At 45.0% G+C, this 6,628-nt stretch overlaps 1 pseudogene; it reads right to left on the bottom strand.

The window, feature by feature from the left end:
• Positions 1 to 3,769: 3,769 nt before the first annotated feature.
• On the bottom strand, positions 3,770 to 5,641 carry LOC132371302 (paraplegin-like; annotated as a pseudogene).
• Positions 5,642 to 6,628: the final 987 nt, after the last annotated feature.

The raw sequence follows: 6,628 nt of genomic DNA, 5'->3' as shown, positions 1-6,628 counted from the left end.
TATTCATATGAAAGAACTTTTTAGAAAATTAGATCATAGTAACATTAAAAACAAAAAATACTTCATTGTACTAAAAAGTCAGGAATGGTCTGATACCATTATAAGAATCAGTACCATGGACCAGGAAAGAGTAATTTCCTAGATTTGGGTGGTGTCAGAGCATAACTCTAGATAGAAGTTGGTTATCTACTTGTAAAATACTTCCCTTTAGAACTGTATAAATTTAGATATGTTAGGAAGGAACGATGATGTTTAAATACATGGATAGTTTTGAATATAAGAATAGCTTCTTTGGGGACATATCTATCATGCTCCTCACAGAGATATTTAAGCTTTGTTCTATTCAGTTCTACCTTGGCTACTTATAAGTAAATGAAACATATATTTCTGATATGGACTGGTTAATAAACATTCTTTCTTTATAGTTAAACTTGATTTTAGTCCTATAATAAGAGAATTTAATTTCTCTTATGAGAACTCTGTCATGTATACAAATTTTTTCTCAGTCTTACATTATAAAAGAATATCAAAGAAAAAACCTGTAAGATTTTAATAAAACTTTATATAAAATGTTGGTTGCTTTAGCATAAATGTTACCTGATGATAAAAGAATAGTACTCCATTCTAGCAGGCCTGAAAGTAGATTAAAATGCAATTAAAAGAGAACTGTGAATATATTTTTTTTGGAATGGCAACTGCCCCATGAACTGACTGTCCCACAGTTCTGTATTGTAATGTTTGCTAAAGCAACTACTTTGGATGGTATTATTCATGTTATCTACGGAATGCTAATTATGTTGGGGTTTTTTTAATAATCAATTTTATTTATTTATTTATTTTTGGTTGCGTTGGGTCTTCATTGTTGTGTGCAGGCTTTCTCTAGTTGCTTCGAGTGGGAGCTACTCACTGCAGTGGTTTCTCTTGTTGCGGAGCTGGGCTCCAGGCACGCGAGCTTCGGTAGTTGTGGCGCATGGGCTTAGTTGCTCCATGGCACGTGGGACCAGGGCTCGAACCTGTGTCCCCTGCATTGGCAGGCGGATTCTAAACCACTGCGCCACCAGGGAAGTCCCACTAATTACGTTTTAAAGAGGTAATCAATTAAATGTAGTTTATACATCATTATTCTCATTTTGTATTTTTTTTTTAAATTAAGTGTATATAATTCAGGTTTTGTTAATATTACCTATTTTTAAAAAAACATATTTTGACGCTAATAAATAAACTGATTTTAAATTGCAATTAAAATAGATTATAAGTAATATATATGTATGTATATATGTGTGTATATATATATAAATTTACTACTTTCTAAAACATTACCTCATAAGGCTCTAATTAAATTAATTAAATGGGAAGCGTATATATTTGTATTTGATTATACAGATAAGTGTTAAGCCCAACTTTCTAGGACATTAAAAATGTAACCTTTGTATAGTGAATTTCCATTGGATAAATTAAAATCTTTGGCAATTTTTCAAAATAGAATTTTAAAATGAAGAGACATATTTCTCATTTTCAGATAGCTGTGTTAATATTTCCCATTTTTAAGAAAATAAGTTTGATTGAGTCTCTGATATACATCCTTTTAATGAGGAAATAAGAGCCTCCACATTATAAATAGAGATTCTAGTTACATCCAATTGGACTTACTAAATTAGCAAACACAATTCACCCATGTCCATAATATATAAAAGACTAGAAACCTGAATGAATGACTAACAGAAGCAGTGAGTAATCAGCTTAGGCAAAGTGTTGTGATATTTCCCTTTCTTCCTGTGGCTACGATCTCAATACAAATGAGAAGTCCTCCAGAAGGATTTCCTGCTACTGACTCCACTGTTAGAAGCTTTCTAAACAGCAGAAACTCACTAGGCCACCTCTGGGGCTACCAGGCCAGAGCATACTGAGATAAATTTTGAGCAAGCTTGACATGCATCTCCATAGTCTGGGGAATATTAATGAACAAAGCATCTGGTGTTAAATATCTTCTGGGTCCACAGGACTGGGTAAGGAGAAAGCAGTACAAGCACCCTGCACACTCATAAGCAACATCTGGCAAAGATGTAGAGTTACCCATTGGCCTAGTGAAAATGCTGCACAACTGGCCAGGCTCAAACCATCCTGACAGCACCCTATACAAGAGGGTGCCCTGTTGGAGAAAAGGATTCCAGCAATGTAACTCTATGGAGTGTACTTCCAGAAAGTGGGAAAGTGAATGGGACTATGACATATGCAGGTACCCACAGGAGCCTTAGAAGTACCCATTAATACAACCAATGAAAGAATTCACATTTGCCTAACACAGAGTGCTCAGATGATATAAAACCAATCACAGAAGATATCTTCCCATCTTCTCTCAAAATACACTGGAGGAGGAAATGAGACCCAGAAGCAAAGGGTGAGAAGTAGAGAGGAAAGAGAAAAAGACCATGTTTGCCTTCCCACTACCAGTTCCCAAGCCAAGTGAGGTCACAGCTTCATTGGTAAGTGGGGAAAAGCTTTGTGTTGTGAGATTTAAGTTTTAAATTAAACTGGACCGGACTTTTTAATACCAAAAGGAGTCAATATCTAAAAATGAGACTTGTTCTTACCACCGAAATTTACAGCAAAAGATTCCAACAATTGAACTTTGTAGCAAAAGATTCCAGGCAAACTAGGGAGTATCAGAAATGTTTTAAAGCACTAGTTTGGAGGAGGGGAAAAAAAGCCACTTTCTTATCTGTAACTTCACTGGATCCAATCCTTTTATTAAAGGGGTTAAATGCATGTCATCTCTCCTCCAGAAGCTCACAGTCCAATGAAGAATTAGTTGTACGGTTGTTTCAATGTAATGCGAGATGTGAAAAGAAGCACATGCATTCATTAACAGGAGGGGCACCCCATCTAGTAAGCTTCTGAAAGACACTGGTACCTGAAGTGTGAATCTATTAGCTATGTAACACATGTCAGAGATGGAGTAATGGGTTGTATGAGTATTCTAGCCAGAGGGAGTTCTTTTCAGGAAGATTCCTATGTGAGGGAAAATAGGACATTCTGAGGAATTCAGTCCAGTGTGAATATGCCTCTCTGGAGGAACATCTTCCTTCACCTCAAAATGTTTTGTGGAGAGACGTGTGAGAAACCTAAGTGGGTAAGAAGGACCATTAGAAACTAATTCAAAAGACCTGCTTTATTTTGTTTATTTTTCATCTCTGCAAAAGTATTTGCTAACCACGGGTAGGAAAATCAATTAATAGATCTCAGAAGCCCTTTGGCAGACACCAGCCAAGGCTCAAAAAGAAGGTACAAACCGCAAGTAAAAAGAAACTTGAGGGGCAGCTAAGTAAGAAGTTCACTGGGGCTTCCCTTGTGGCGCCGTGGTTGAGCATCTGCCTGCCAATGCAGGGGACACCGGTTCAAGCCCCGGTCTGGGAAGATCCCACATGCCTCAGAGCAACTGGGCCCGTGAGCCACAATTACTGAGCCTGCACGTCTGGAGCCTGTGCTCCACAACAAGAGAGGCCTCGACAGTGAGAGGCCCGCGCACCGCGATGAAGAGTGGCCCCCCGCTTGCCACAACTAGAGAAAGTCCTCACACAGAAACGAAGACCCAACACAGCCAAAAAATAAATAAATCAATTAATTAATTAAAAAAAAAAAAAAGAAGTTCACTTACTGGATCCAGTGGAAACACCGCATCCTCACTGGCACCATCAGGGAAATCCAACTGTGTGGGCCGAGCCAGCTCTTCCTTCTCAGGCTCCCCCTGCCAGCATCTTGTTTCTCCCCTTCAGGTGTCGCTCCACCTCTGAGGTGCTATTTTCTTAGGCCGGTGAGGCAGCGGGCAAAGAAACTTTCCAGGCCCTCACACCTTAACACTTCCTCTTCCGGCGGGTGTTGGCCGGCACCTGATGCCTCTCCGGGTTGTTCTGGAGCACCTTCTCGGTATGCCTGTAGGCCTTAGCCACTAGCAGTTTTGCTTCATGGTCCATTATCTGCTGGAGGCCCTGGCTGAAGGGGCACCGTTAACTGTGAGGCCCTCCAGCGCCTCGGGGAAGGAGATGGGCTGGATGCTTGGTGCCACACCAAACTGCTTCCCCCTGGAGTGGGCGGTGCAGGTGACCTTCCTCAGGGTGTCCTGTGCCTGGGAAGGGACCTTGTTGAAGGAAATGGTCCCCGACGACATGCGGTCGCCTAGGGCCTTGCACACCCTCTCCACCAGCGGCTCCATGGTGAAAAGGGGATGGTCTCTCACAAGCATCGGAGCCAAGCCCAGTGCGGCGTTTGTCTGTGGCGCGATGGAGCCTTTCACCACAGCCTCCGTGTGCTCCAGCGACCAGCCAAACAAAGCATGGCCTGACTCGTGAAACGCAGCCCACTTCCTGTCATCCTCTGAGAGGATACTGCTCTTTCGGGCAGCGCGGGAGGGAAAACTCGAGGTTGGCCGCTCGGTCTTCCTGCAGTTCTCGCGAGGCTTCGCTACAGAGCCCGGCGACACCCGCACAGCTGAGCCCTGCCTTCAGCTGACAGGCAGTGTAGGTGAACGCTGCCGGCCCGGGTCAGCGCCGGCCTTTTCAGGTGCCGCTTGAAAACCTCCTGCCTTTCCCGCAGCGTGGGAAGGTCGATGAAGGCTTTGTGAAGTCGGCCTGGACTCAGCAGAGCGATGTCAAAAATCTCAGTTCAGTTGGTGGACGCCAGGGCTCTGACGTGGTCGGTGGCGCACGGTCCAACCATTTTCACAGAAGCTGGTTCAGAGTCCGCCCCTCCTCCGTGTTGCAGGAGCCGGACCTGGTGGTGGGGCGCTGCTTGCCCACGGAGTCAGTCTCCTCAATGTACGCGACTCCCTTCGGGGCAGGGCGTGGGCTTCCTTGAAGAGGCTCCACAAATGCGCAGGGCCGAGACCTCCACAGATTCCGGACCGGCCAGCGCCAAGGAAGGCACGGCCTACGTCACTACCGCCTTGGCCGGCGGCGTCTTCCCACAGCCCGGGCAAACAGCAGCGCACCCTTCAGAACTTTGGCACCGAGCTGAAGGAAGCACTCCGGGCTCTTCAGGTAATCACAAACCCTGTGACTGCATTCCCACCAAGTCTTTTGAGGCTGACTCTTTTCCGCACCTTGTTGCCCACAATCATGAAACGAGGCATTTTAAGCTGATTAAAAACACTTGAATCCTGCTTCCTTCCCCGTCTCTCCAGTCAAATGGAAACAACGCACAGCCAAGCCCAGCGCTGATTTCCCCAAGGCGGAGGGGGCATTCCCTAAGAAGCCGTAGGAAACTGGGGGTCCGGGCCTTGCCTTCCGTGTTCAGCTTCTCTTCAGCCTCCAGAGTTTCTCTTTTAAACTGTCCATATCTGCACCTGCATTCAGTACACCCAGGCCAGCCTAGGACGCCGAACACTACAGCTCTGGGCGCAGGCCGACTCCCACCACGTCCTCCCGGGCACCAGGTGGACCCGTGGGGCCTCGCCCGTGGCCAGCGCCTCGTAGACAAAGTCCCGGAATGTTGGCCCCGCAGGTGCTGAGGAGTGCAGCGGCTGCGCCGCCACAGCGACGGGGACAAGGTACAGGTGGTCCTCCCTCCCCTTGCGCCTCCTCTTCCTCTCCTTGGTCTTCAGGGCTCCTCCTCTTGGATTTAGCAGTGGCCTTAGTTTCTGCTTCATCCTTGAGGTGTTAAGTTAGTAAGTACCATCTAAAAGTTTGTAGAGTCTGACCGGATTCTGGACCAGGTGCTGTGTCAGCAGCCATCCGCAGGTCCCGTCAGGGGTCAGGGTGAGCTGACGCCCTTGCCAGCTCTGCGGGGCTCGGCCTCTAACGCGGGGGAGACCCGCCCAGGCCTGCAGAGGCCTGTGAAGCACGTTTGTCTCCTCGCCGACCCGCGCAGCCACCTGGGCCCGGTGCCCTGGCTGAGGGCACACTCCCCCTCCCCCACCCCACCCCCGCCCGCCTTTTTTTTTTTTTTTAATTTTAGACTTTAACCACTTCACCTTTGAAGGGGAAGCTATTTTGCATGGAAATTATGTTCCATCAGGCTTCTGCCTTAGAGCACTCCTCAAAACATCATAAAATGTGGTATACTTGTTGTTCTAATGAATCTTCAAGCCTCACTACCTTTCCAACCAAATAGTTGTCTCTGAGCTTGCCTCTTAGAGAAATTCTGGAGCCGCTCTGTAAATATCAATATTATCAACCTTCAAATTGTATATACATATAGATTTAGAGTATACTAATACGAATTTCATTTCATTGACTCCTACTGTTTTTGCATTTTTTTGAAGATTATTTCTTAGTTTCATTGTTTTAATGGAAGTACAGTGCAATGAAAACAACTTGATAAACTTGTAGAAATGATTTAAATTAATAAAAGCCTGTTACATGTTTACTAAGAGACCCAAACACTAGATGTTCAGCCTTCCTATTTCTATGTAAGATGTTAATTAATAGCAGCTACTGCTTTTGCATCCATCCCAAGGCTTATGAATAACAAGCCTTACCTCATTTTGTTTAGCATATGATGCATGGCTTTTGACTCTTCTCTAGGAATTTATTTGACTCACATTGTACAAGTTTTAGAAACACTACTGAAGATTTAGATTGAGTGAATACCCAAGGGCCTAGGTAAACCAATATCTAGATTGAGTTGTTGTTTA

The sequence above is a fragment of the Balaenoptera ricei genome, chromosome 9, assembly GCF_028023285.1.
Source record: "Balaenoptera ricei isolate mBalRic1 chromosome 9, mBalRic1.hap2, whole genome shotgun sequence".
NCBI lineage: Eukaryota > Metazoa > Chordata > Mammalia > Artiodactyla > Balaenopteridae > Balaenoptera > Balaenoptera ricei.
The sequence above is the reverse complement of the archived record's forward strand: the minus strand, read 5'-3'. Positions and strand labels throughout refer to the sequence as shown.